This window comes from Anser brachyrhynchus, assembly GCF_964034855.1.
Source record: "Anser brachyrhynchus genome assembly, chromosome: 7".
Classification (NCBI taxonomy): domain Eukaryota; kingdom Metazoa; phylum Chordata; class Aves; order Anseriformes; family Anatidae; genus Anser; species Anser brachyrhynchus.
The window spans coordinates 4,303,248-4,315,386 of NC_137701.1; the positions used below are offsets into that span (position 1 = coordinate 4,303,248).

Here is a 12,139-nt window from a genome sequence, read left to right on the forward strand (position 1 = left end):
GTGTCAGTTTATTACTTTCACAATGGAAATCGCAAAACCTTATATAGAAAGTGAAGAAATCTGGGTGTATGTACCATGCTTGTGTCTGATTGTGTCTCTGCTGTCTTGTAGACACCACCACTGCCAATAAAATTCAAAAGATAAATTGCAAGATGATAGATAATAACATTCATCTAGCTCATCAAGCATCTTCATATGGAATTTGGTTTCCCTTTTTTTAAAAAAAAAAAAAATCTTCCCCAGGTGTGTAGGAACCACATATCATTTTTATAGATAAAAATCTTTTGGGGAGGAAGCTGTCTAGAGGCAGAATTTCAGTTATATACTCTAGTGCACATTCATATTTGTTAGGTGCTTAAGTGCAGCTCTGTATCTCGTGGTAAGAAATGTCATTATTTTGAATGTATGGGCACCACAGTGCAGAAGCAGAGCTGGTGCAAAGGAAGCATTTATACCTTGTGCAAGTGTTCCTGTGTGGCAAACGTACAGTCTCAAGGTCACAGCTTCATTCAGTGGGTTGAGAGGGAATCTGGCTACTGATCCTGGACAAGCAGGACTAGATTTTAAGAAGGTTTTTGCTATGCTCACGGTTATCTCAGAGATAGAGAAGTAGGCTGGCTTGCAGAAGAGGATTAAGACAGGTAAATTTCTCCTCTTTTACTTCTCAGCAAAACCAAACAAACAAACAAAAAAGCAAACCAAAACAACAAAAAACTACTATCACAACTCATAGACTAAAGGAATTTAAGAAGAAAACTCTAATTCTAGAAATTGTTTCTTCAAGCATGTGCTGTGCCCTGGGACAGAGCAGAACCTGATTAGGTGTGGGGTGCTAGCTGGAGGTGACAAAAGGAGATGAGGGGCAGCTGGGGCTGGCCGGTCGTGGGAGTGTGGGGTGCATCTTATTAACAGGCTTTTTGAGGAGTCTGTAGCTGTCAGCTCTTCTAATCTGTTAAGTGAAGGTTTTAAGAGGCATGGATATTGGTACTACTTGTTTTCTTCCCTGTGAAGGTAGAGAAGTTGCAGGAGAGTACTGAGCTGTCCTTACCTGGGAGGCAATGCACTTCCATGCCTGTCTCAGGCACTGGCTGTATAACCTGGAGCCACTCTAGTGCTGGTGTGGCTGGACTAACTGCAGTGCAGTGTTAACAGCCACAGGAAAACAGAGCTGTACTTGCTGCTGCCCTTTGCTGTGCATGGAAAGTAGTAGGTAGGAGCATCAGTGATCTGTTGTGTTTGAATTTATTAGTGTTTAAGGTTATACTAAGTATTGGGCATGTGCTGAGATGCAATTTGTAATTGTTCTTCTTCCCAAAAATATGTATAAATGCCATTAACCTGTGCCCTGTGCATTTTTTCTAACTTCCTAATTTACTGCAGTGGTTTTACAGGGTCCTTTTATTATTACAATGCCTAAGTGTAGGGGGAGAAGTTATATCTTGTTCTTCGGTAATGAAACCACTCTCTGTAGTCTGGTGACAACTGAATCAGCTTCTCTTCTTATATAGGAATATATTTTTGTTATGATGGCTTCCACCCACCCCCACCCCATTCTTTTCTTTTTTTTTTTTTTTTTGGCAAGCTTTTCTCAGGTGCTTCTTTTAGTAGGAAAGGAACATGCAGCTGAAAGCATAAAACTCAGAATAGATGTGACCTTTAATCAATATTTCCTTCTTCCTATTTCCTAAAAACGTTTTTTCCTGGACTCTGCATGCTGCCACTTTCTTGATGCTCTCTGGCTGCCTTGAATGCTGCTGGCTACGAAGGGAGTCCCTGATATGTCTGCAGCTCTCTCTTCAGGTGGGGAGTGCTGGAGAGGAGGTGGGTCTGGGGATGGAGACCTGGAAGCTGTTCCAGGAAGTGAATCATATTGGATTTATGAGAAGTGGGATGAAGGCATGCAAGTCAGGATGGTGAACTCGAATGTGCAAGTCCTTGTCATTTTCCCTCATCAGCTTACGAAGATTATAATCCCCTCTTATCTGTCTTTGAATCCTTCATCCTTGCCACACTTCTTTGCCATGCTTCCTGTTGTCATCTTCCAATTTTTCTTCCTGACTTCCATGCTCATAGTCTTTCTGTAACTTAATATCTCTTTTACTAGTTTAAAATTATTTGGAAAAGCTGTAATATTTCTCTTCCTGTTGTTCTTCTGCACTTCTGAACTGAAACATTCTCCAGGCTGTCAGGAGCCCGTACCTGCCTTGGATAGGGAGATGCCCACCTGTTAATTAACATCAGCATCTCACTTGGTGCAGGTTGTTAATGCCTGTGGAGGTGGGAAGTCCTCTGGTTGCCTGGCTGAGGGCTTGGGGATGTGAAACTTGGAGGTACTATGGTGAGAGAATGGGTAGGGAGGGAGCATGAGTCTTCCAGCCGGGTGTGGGTGGGTGGGTATTTAACTGGCCTAGGTGCTGGTGGAAACACCAAGAGCTCTTGCCTCTGACCTCCCTTGTGCTCTGCACTGTTGCCAAGTAACTGTCACCACCTGCAGGTGTCCTAACAGCTGAAACATCTAGCCCTTAGCTGCTGGTGTGCATCTTCAGGACACCTTTCAACCACAAGCTTTTACCTTCCCGAGTTGCATTTGAGGTTCTAATGCTACAGAAAACAGGACTTGTCCCAACTGAGATTCATTCCTTTTGATTTTTTTTTCTTTGATTACAAACCTAGTTATATAACAAAAAGCCTGGATAGTCTGATTGTAATGTTAAAGCTTGCAAAAGCTAGAATTTAAAAAGTGTATGGTATCTCAGGAAGAAATGTGTTCCTTTGAGAGTGTATCTCTGATGGAGGGTTTGCATGCCTCTTCTGTTGGAAAATGTTGCATTTAGGACAGCAACTACATAGTCTTGTTTTATAGTTACATGTGCAGGTTTCATAAAAGATGTGATCAAGTGTATTTAATACAGTCTCCCCCTATTCTGTTTAGAAACTGTCTCAAAAACATCCAAGAGCAATTACTGTCCTCATGACCACAAGTAAGTACGTTGCTGCTGGTCAAGAACAGAAACCCAAGGATGTAGCCCTGCTTAATACATCTTATGATCTGTAAAAGAAATTGTTCTTTGCTTTTCAAATGGCTAACTTGTCTCTTTACTTGGTGTTAAAAGACACTTTCAGGAGCATTCCCTGCTGCTTCTCCATGTCTCTCCCCTTTAAAGAGACAGATACGGAGCATCTGTTTTGACAGAAACATTCTCCCTTGCATTTTTGAATCTACAGCTAATACTGTATTGTTCTAAAATTAGGCTTACAAAAATTTTGTAGTCCTTCTCATTTTATACTTTAAACTTTATGTTGGGGAGGGTGGGAAAGGTCTGGTAAGGTTTATTTCTTGTAGGCCTCTTAAATTTGCTGCCCCCTGTATTTGAGCCTGCAAAATCCTAAATCACAGTAACAGGATGCCTGGAATGGGCACTGCTGGAGAAGAAAAAAAAATACAGCTGATAGAGGTAGTATCTGCTATTTCTAGTTCCTCACAGCCCAGGAGTTTTCTTTTCCTTATTACCCAAGGACCATTCTCATTGTTTCTTTCTTTTCTACTTGCAGCTATCAGTTCTGTGATGACTTAAAAACAAAAATACAAAGTAATGATATCCAGGCTGGATGGACATTACTAAAATTAGATAGCAATTTGACAGGAAACTCATCTGCATGATTGCCCTTCTCTGCAGTAGAAGATTGTAGTAGCATGATTGCAGTCATTTCTGTTGGTCAGTGTTGTTCGCATTACTGTAACTACCTATGGGGCAAGCCAGGCTTTAAGCAAGGTTTTCTCTGGAACTCAGAGAAACAAGAGAAGAAACAGTCTCCATGATATTTTGCTATAGCAGTTTCACATGCTATTGGTGGCATGCAACACAACCAGATTTCATATTTGTTTTTAGCTTGCGGTGCTATCTTCAGAGTTTGTTAGTTGGGAGCTGCCTCTATAGAAAGCTAACTTCTATTACTTCCCACTTAATCCTTCCTGTAAAATAAAAATCATCTTCCTATTCTCTTCCAGTTAATTGCTTAAGTACTTGGATTTCTATCTCTGATCTGAAGATTCACTGTCAAGTGATACTAAATAGACCTTAGCTCTGTTAATTCTGTAGTCAAGATACCTAAATGGTACGATAAGTATATATAAAAGAGCATATGTTTGGATGGTGCTGTCTAGAACAAAGACAGTGTTCTTCTTTATAGAAAATACAGTTAAAATTGGTCACGGTATTCACCCTCCCTGTCATTAAGCCAGCTGATCTAAATCTCTGTTCAGGAGGGATACTGCTCATAGGCTGATAAGGTGACAGTGCGTGTGTGTCTTTAGCTTTATCTAGAATCCCTTAATGAGCTCTGTATTTGAGCTAGAATTCGTGACTTCTTCCAAGCTTTTTCTTTTTCTTTTCTTTCCTATTAAAAAAATTAATTGCTCAAGTCCTTGAAATGTTTAGTTTTCATCATTGTGGAAGATACTGGGGGATGCACTCTTCATCCCTTAGGTAGTATTTGCTTTATTATTGCACTGTAGTGAGATAGGGTCACTCTGTGTTACAAGTAATAACAGTTATTGTTGCCTTAATTTATATTCTGCAAGAGCAGAAGACAAAAAATGAACTTGGGAATTAATCTAGTAATTGATGGGAATTTTATGTATTTATAAAATGCTTGTGACTATGCTTAAATATACCTTTATTCTGATCAACCAAGAAAGTGTTTTCAAATATTAAGCATATATGATTCACCTGGGATGAAAAAAAAAGGAAGAATTTCATGCTTTCAGTGATAAGGTTGAAAAACCTGAATGGACTACTAACTGTATCTTGCAGTGGCCATGAGATGGTTAATTAGAATGCAATAAAAGCACAAATGGTGGTCCAAACTAGGTGTTTCTGCCTAGTTCTTTAGTTTTCTTTCTGAACCATTCCATGTCCTCAGTAAATCTCTGGATCGTCTTCGTGGATATATCTGAATGACTGATCATAGGAAATGTCTCATGAGCTATCGCAACTTAGAAACTTGAGGTTATGAACTGATAACTCAAGTAGACTATGGTGAGTGTTTGACATGGTCTCTGGCAAACTCCAGTCACTGAAAGACAGCTCTTGAAACCCAATATTGCTTCTCAAAGGCACATTACAGGAGAATGAGGAACTAGCCCTGTGTCCAACAAACTTGTTTCCTGGGTGTCGTATTTGCTAGTTATTTTCTTCTGGTCTTAGCAGTAACTAGGCCAATGACTTCTAATTGCTTTTGTTTTGTTGTTTGAATGTATGGCTAGTTGTGCTGACAGATGGCTGCGACCTCGCTGTATTACCCTTAGTTCCTGCCAAGCTCAGCTTTATGAGAGCCTGAGCCATACGTGAATGCTGCTGTGTGTTGAAAGAAGTATTAACATGAAAGGAAAATGATCACAGATGAAAGCCTGATATATCATGATATACAAGTGTTTAATATAGTACTCTGAAGTCAAATATAACATTATCATTTAAGTATGTGCAAGGGAGCGTATTCTACTTCTGCGGTATAAAAGCTTTGGGATTAAATTGATTTGAATAAATTAAAGGCAAATGCAGTCTGGGGTGATGTTATCATATTGAAATGCCTAGTATGCATTCTGCAGCAGATACTGTGTTGATGTTGACTGATAATTCTAGTAAAAATTCCTAGATATAAGCACTTCTGGGAATCTTGGTTACATCTGGTAATCAGGGAAATGGTGTGTTTAAATATAAGCAAACTGTTAACAAGAGATTAGAATAATTTGCTGTAGAAGCTTTTTTTCACTAAACTGGTAAATCAGATTGCTGTTAAATTACAAGATTAAACAATAGAAATCTGGAAAAGGGGAGACTGGAACCCATTTATTTAAATGGCTTACTTTGTAGCAGAATGCATCATCTTAGGGGCGTGATGTTAAATCTGCATCTAAAAGTCTGAATTTTCTCAGTAGCTTGTTCAGTTCATAATTTCCAAACTAAAACTTCTTCACAAAACACTGACTTGAACTGTTAAATTACTTGCATCCCTAAATTCTTATCTGGAATGTTTCGTGTTTCCTTAGCAGAGGAAGGAGAGAGGAATGACTTTTGTACCTCTCTGAACGTTGATTGCTTCCTTAATAACTAGCTGGATTGTTACAGGTGACCATAGTAGCTATCTGAAAAGCAGAACTAGAAAGCCAAAAATATAAATCTTCTAACAATATTATTGTTACCGTCTCAAAGGAAGATAGAATACTTCAGTTAAAACACTGATACTATTTGTTTTTGAATCAAACACTGAGCTTAGTTGCTGTTATGCTTGTTCTGTAAATAGATTACATTTTCTTTACAATAGATCAATGTTATTTGATAGCAGTTATTCCTTTCACTGTTTAACTTAATGTCTCCATTAGAGCTGACTGGGAGAGATTCCTGAATACAGACTTTGCTTGGTTTATTAAACAGGTACTTTACATCTTTAGTCTAGATTCTTTCCTTTTACAGAATGGGTAGTCCTATTGACTTGAGTATATTGCTGTTTTTTGAAAGAGATCACTACATGGGGAATGAGAAATTAGTAGTGGGTGCTGGGGTGAATTTGAGTGAGACTACATGTGGCATCTTATTAAGCATCTATTAATTACTGCACTGGATGGGATTTGAAAGTGTAGAAACTACTAATGGATTAATCACATTCATTCATTAGTCAGTAGGTCTGAAATATTCTTACTTGCATTTGTCATCACAATGCTACAGGCAAAACTTACTTTTTGTTTTAACCAGTGTTTACATGCTTTATTTACTGTATAACTTTGAGTTATCAGTCCTGCCACTTCTAAAAATAGTAATGACATATTATGGTTTTAGGCTTATCCACTACTTAGAGTCACTATGAAAATGTGAAATGGTTGCATTCCTACTGACTATGCTGTTATCTTATTATCATACTGTTTATGAAATACAGTAAAAAATATTGTTCTTGTATTTGATAGGACTACTGTAGGAATCCTTTTCCTTGAAAATGCCTAGTTGTTAGTAATTTTAAAAATATACAATCTCCAAGCACTGTGCTACAGCATCACGCTCCATCAGCAGGAATATGTATTTGATTACTGCAGGTACAAACTGTGCTTCTGATAAAAGCCTTGATGTCAATATTGTATCCTGAGGTTTGACTGTCTTGTACCACTCAAGCATAGAAGTGTAGAAGAAGTAGAGGTGGGGAAAAAAAGGAAACCCAAAAACATGTATAGGAGCAGAGGTAGAAAACTTTTTCTGATAGGGCAGGCTCATCGTACTACATGTCTGACCTTCTTAGCTCTCTTTCACTTCCTAATTCTCTGTTAAGAGAATAACGGGCTACTGGGAGAAAGAAATAGAAAAGCACCAGACTCTGCCTCATCTTTGCCATATTCTTCTAGTGTAATGACTTATGGTACATTGGCATCAGCAGTTAGTTTTTTAGATTTAATTTGAAATAGCCATAATATAGGCAACCTCCGTCGTAATTAAACCTTTGTCTTGTGATTATTTCTTGTAAGTCCTGTATAAACATATCAGGCTAAGAAAACGTGTGAAAATCCCTTTCCTAAAATGTTTTTATTTTTTTTCCCTCCCTAGCTTTAACCAATGGAGTGTCAGCTCAGCTGAGAATATAAAGGATCTGCTCTTTCATGTACGGTAAGAGAAGAGCTCCCTCTCTAGAATAAATACACATCTGAACACTGGCACATTGAGGTATATTTTCTGTCAATGACAATGTCAAGGGTGTGAGTTGCTCATTTTATCTTTAGTAAGACTTATGAAGAGTTATGTCCTTTGGGGGAGTTACATTTGGTGAATATGTTATAGCTAAATGACAGACTTTGAAATTGGGCTCATAAGGCTTATGTTGTCAAGACTGTGCTCTTTGATTTGCTTTGTGTTCTTTTTGTTTTCATGATCTTTCTTTAGTTAAGCTATTTATCTTTATAAATATGGGGTTTCAATTTGTTTAACTATTTATCTGGACCATGAACATACTAGTAATCTCTACAACAGTGGTTGAAGCTTTAATCTGATTTATAAATCAAAAAATCAGCTACCTCTAATCTTTTCCATGTTTTCTTCTGGAATGTGAATTACATTGATTGAAAAAGTTTTCACTAGAGATGAAAATGAACGTATTGCTGAACAATGGCAGATTATGAAAAGCATTAGTTAGTGCTTTGTTAGAAACAGCTACAAATTTCAAAAGGCCAGGTGGCACAGTTATATTTTGAGACAGTGACTGCTTGCTTGTAGCTTCTACTCAGTTGGCGCTTTTTGCTGTTTGGTGCGTTTGGAGTGCAATGAATGGTACCACCAACAGAAGCTATTTGGCAATAAGTCTAAAACATAATACTATTTTAAAATAACTCAGAAGTAAATAGTCCTTTATCCTTGTCACAGTGTTTGTTTCCTGCAAGCTGGAAAACCATAAACAACTTGAGGTAAGTGAAGCGAGTTTGGTTGTGAATGTAAATCTTACAGATGGCTTAGGAGCTGATCCTGTACAAATCAGGACACTGAGATCATTGATGTTAAGAATTACTCTATTCCTCTTCTGACTTTTTCATAATAGATCTCAAATGAAATGTTAATTAATTATTAATTTTGGAAACTAGTACATTCTGACCTCTTCCTTCTAATCTCCTTCAGTATTGCCCTCATACAAAGACATCTGACTACAATCTGTTGGCTGTGTTTATTAATAATGACTTTTCTTGCTCTGTGCTGTTGTATTTCTCAATGTTGTCAAGTCTAGAAAAAGCTTTCAGTTGCTTATATGCCACTTCAGATTGTTTTCATGGACTCAGAAGCCTTGATTATGTTGGGTTATCCTTTGGCTTTACCAGGTTCAGATCAATGTTGGCTAGGAATATATATATATAGAGAGAGAGAGATTGCAAGTTTCAGACGCTAATTTCTGTCTAAATTTAATTTCTCTTTTTAAAGTACTTTCTTCCATGTTGTCAGCTAATTAGTATATCGTGGTGGTTTGTTTTGTAAACTGAAGAAAGTGTTTCTCATCATATTCTCATCATACTCTCTCTACGCCTGGCAGACCATATTTATTTCAAATGTATCCAGTGATACCTTCATTTTTTTTCTATATCTGAGACTTGGTCTCATTCTGCATAAGATAATACCTAGCATATGAATAGAGGATTTAAAGAATTATAGTAGAAATTAAATTATCAAACTTCTATGTACCAAGGTAAGAAATAATTAACCCAAATTTGCAAAAAATAAATCACTTCTTAACAGCAATAATATTTCTCAAAACAATATTTGGCATCCTAAACTCATTGATATGCACTGAAATAGGCAAGTGTGGGAAAATGGGCTCTTAAAGTCAGTCCTGATTTTAAAAAAAAAAAAAAAAGGTAGTCCTTAGGAAGGCAAATAATTAAGGGTTATGCTACCATACCAACTTCACTTGGTGTTATAGCAAGTTGGGTTTTGTCATATGCCCCAAGAAAAAAATTATTACTGAACCAATTCACTGCACAAAATAGTCCCCTAATATGAAGTGTTATTAACACTTTCCTAGGTATACTTATTGACCACTGCTAGTCAGTATCATTAATTGAACAGCAGCTCCCTTCTGCTGAATCTATTCTTACTAATTTCGCTAACATGGTATTTCTGACCAAAAGAGTTAAGTAACAATTCTCTAAGATTAATCATCAATTAAGCCTGGAAAGCTGACATTACACAAACTGGTATATGCAGGTACTTAGGGCTGTGTAGTTACAACATAGCTTTGCTTAGCTGTGTGAAGGAGGCCTGTTTCTAGGCCATTTTAATGAAGCTCCTGAAAAGTTTGTCTGGCAGAGGATTATATGTTTTTATTTCCTGTCTGTGACTGGACAGGAGAATGGAACAGACATTTTGCAAGCACGTAGAGATGGGTGGTGTTGTAAATACTTCAAGTTTCTGAAGGGCTTCTCTTATATCAAAATGGATACTGCTCCCGTTTTTCCCAAAATCTCAGGAAGGCAAGTGATGCATCTCCAACATGACACTTTTACATTTAGATGTAAAAGGTCATTTATCTCTCTTCTCTCAGTAAGTGAAAATTTATTCACATGTCAAATCTTTCATGTCAGGGAGAATCCAGATTGTGGACTCAAAAGCTTTTCATGTCATGTTTCTAATTAGGTCTGTGACTGAGTCTCATGAATAATATATCAAGCTGCATATTAACATCAAATCCAGCTAAATCATCAATTTATAGTAAACCTCGGCTGCAGCAACTTTATTAAAAAGTCAGAGGCTGCAACATTTTTCCAATAGCTGTTGGAACTTCTGTAGCGTCTCTGCAAACTTACAAAGCAAGTGATTAGTTTCATGTTGTAGTATTTGGGAGTGAGTGAATTTGATTAAAATCATAACAGATTTCTAAAAAGGACTCTTAGGCACAAATTATTTTCATTTGTAATCTTGGGAGGAAACAGTTTGTGCAGATTCAGATGAAAGTCCTTTGTATGGTTAGAATAGATTGTTTTTATTTGTAAGAAACTGGTTTGGTTTATACCTGTGAGTGCTGCAACTAAAAGGTACCTGCTAATGCACGATTACAAGAGCTTTAATTAGAAATGAAATCACTTGTCACTTGACCTCACTGGCTTGGGCCTCAGTTATGCAGCGTAGTTTGAAGGATTGTCCCAGCTTTCTTATTAATATGCTGGGTGGGACTGTTGGGTACGTAGCTGGTATTTTGTTTGTGATCATGCTGACAGTTATTGTCAAACAGCTTCACTCAGTCATTTGGTGTTCATCACCAATTAGTCATTTGACAGCTATAATTTTTCAGTGCTCTGGATCACTATTGTAACTGTAAATTATCTTTGCAAGTGTCTTTAAAATGTCTCAATTTCCCCACTGTTTGTTTTCTATCACAGTTCATGATAGGTTGCTGGCTCTGGCACATGCTTCCTTCCTACTTCGTTTTATAGACAGAATGATGTATTCCTGCTACTCCTTCCTTTTTGCCTTTTCCCTGCTGTTCTCATCCCTTCTCCAAAGAGTTGGGTTTACAGGAGGAGGCTTTACTTGGTGTCTACTGTGTGTTTGTGTGTCATAGCAGGGAGAGAAAAATTGAACTTAACAGTTGCTGTTCTATGCCTGGTTTTTCAGTCTTTCCAACTGTTATTCCATTGCCACATCTGTTGACTTTCACGCGGTCAGAGAGCCTTTGAAAATGATACAGCTTAGATGTAGCTTCTGTCAGAATGCATCAGAATAATCAGCTTGAAAAAGACAGGTACCATGTGCTCGACTCTGTGCATATGCATTCTCTCTGCTGCATACATGTTTCTTCCGAGGTTGTGATCCACTCTGTTGTAAAATACTGCACTGGAGATCTGTTACAGTGGGAACACTTGTGACATATCCTTAAAATATGAGGATTTTAATCTTAGTGCATGGTCATGACTGTTCAACTAAGTCTAGACAAGTTACCAGATGTGATCTGATTGTGCCTGGGCAAATTTTGTTAATGAGTATCTTGTATGAAAGTGTGAGGTGTTAAAATAAGTTTGCTTTTGTTTCAGATAGAGGGAAACCTGGCTTCCAGATAGGATGTGATAGCAAACATATAGCCAATATATGCTGAACTAATAAGTTTTGATGTAAGTAACTTGAGAATGGACTGTTAGCAAAAATTGGTGGAAAACTGTGATCAATATTTCCAAGATGACTTATCATAGAATATCCTGAGTTGGAAGGGACCCATAAGGATCATCGAGTCCAACTCTTGGCACCACACAGGTCTACCCAAAATTTTAGACCATGTGATTAAGTGCACAGTCCAATCGCTTTTTAAATTCAGACAGGCTTGGTGCAGTAACTACTTCCCTGGGGAGCCTGTTCCAGTGTGTGACCACCCTCTTGGTGAAGAACCTTTTCCTGATGTCCAGCCTAAACCTCCCCTGCCTCAGCTTGACACCATTCCCGCAGGTCCTATCACTGGTGATTACAGAAAATAGGTCAGCACCTGCCTCTCTGCTCCCCCTCACGAGGAAGCTGTAGACTGTGATGAGGTCTCCCCTCAGCCTCCTCTTCTCCAGGCTGAACAGGCCCGGTGACCTCAGCCGCTCCTCATACGTAATCCCTTCTAGGCCCTTCACCATCTTCATCGCCCT

The 12,139-nt window shown here is 38.1% G+C and overlaps 1 long non-coding RNA gene across 2 annotated transcripts in view; it reads left to right on the top strand.

Moving 5' to 3' along the window:
- Nucleotides 1–370: 370 nt before the first annotated feature.
- LOC308198159 overlaps nt 371–12,139 on the top strand; it is a 34,602-nt gene continuing 22,833 nt past the window's right edge. For both annotated transcript variants that reach the window (XR_013953667.1, XR_013953668.1), the window contains exons 1-3: nt 371–1,210; nt 7,590–7,649; nt 8,400–8,440. This is a non-coding gene — a long non-coding RNA (uncharacterized lncRNA). The remainder of the gene's footprint in view (nt 1,211–7,589; nt 7,650–8,399; nt 8,441–12,139) is intronic.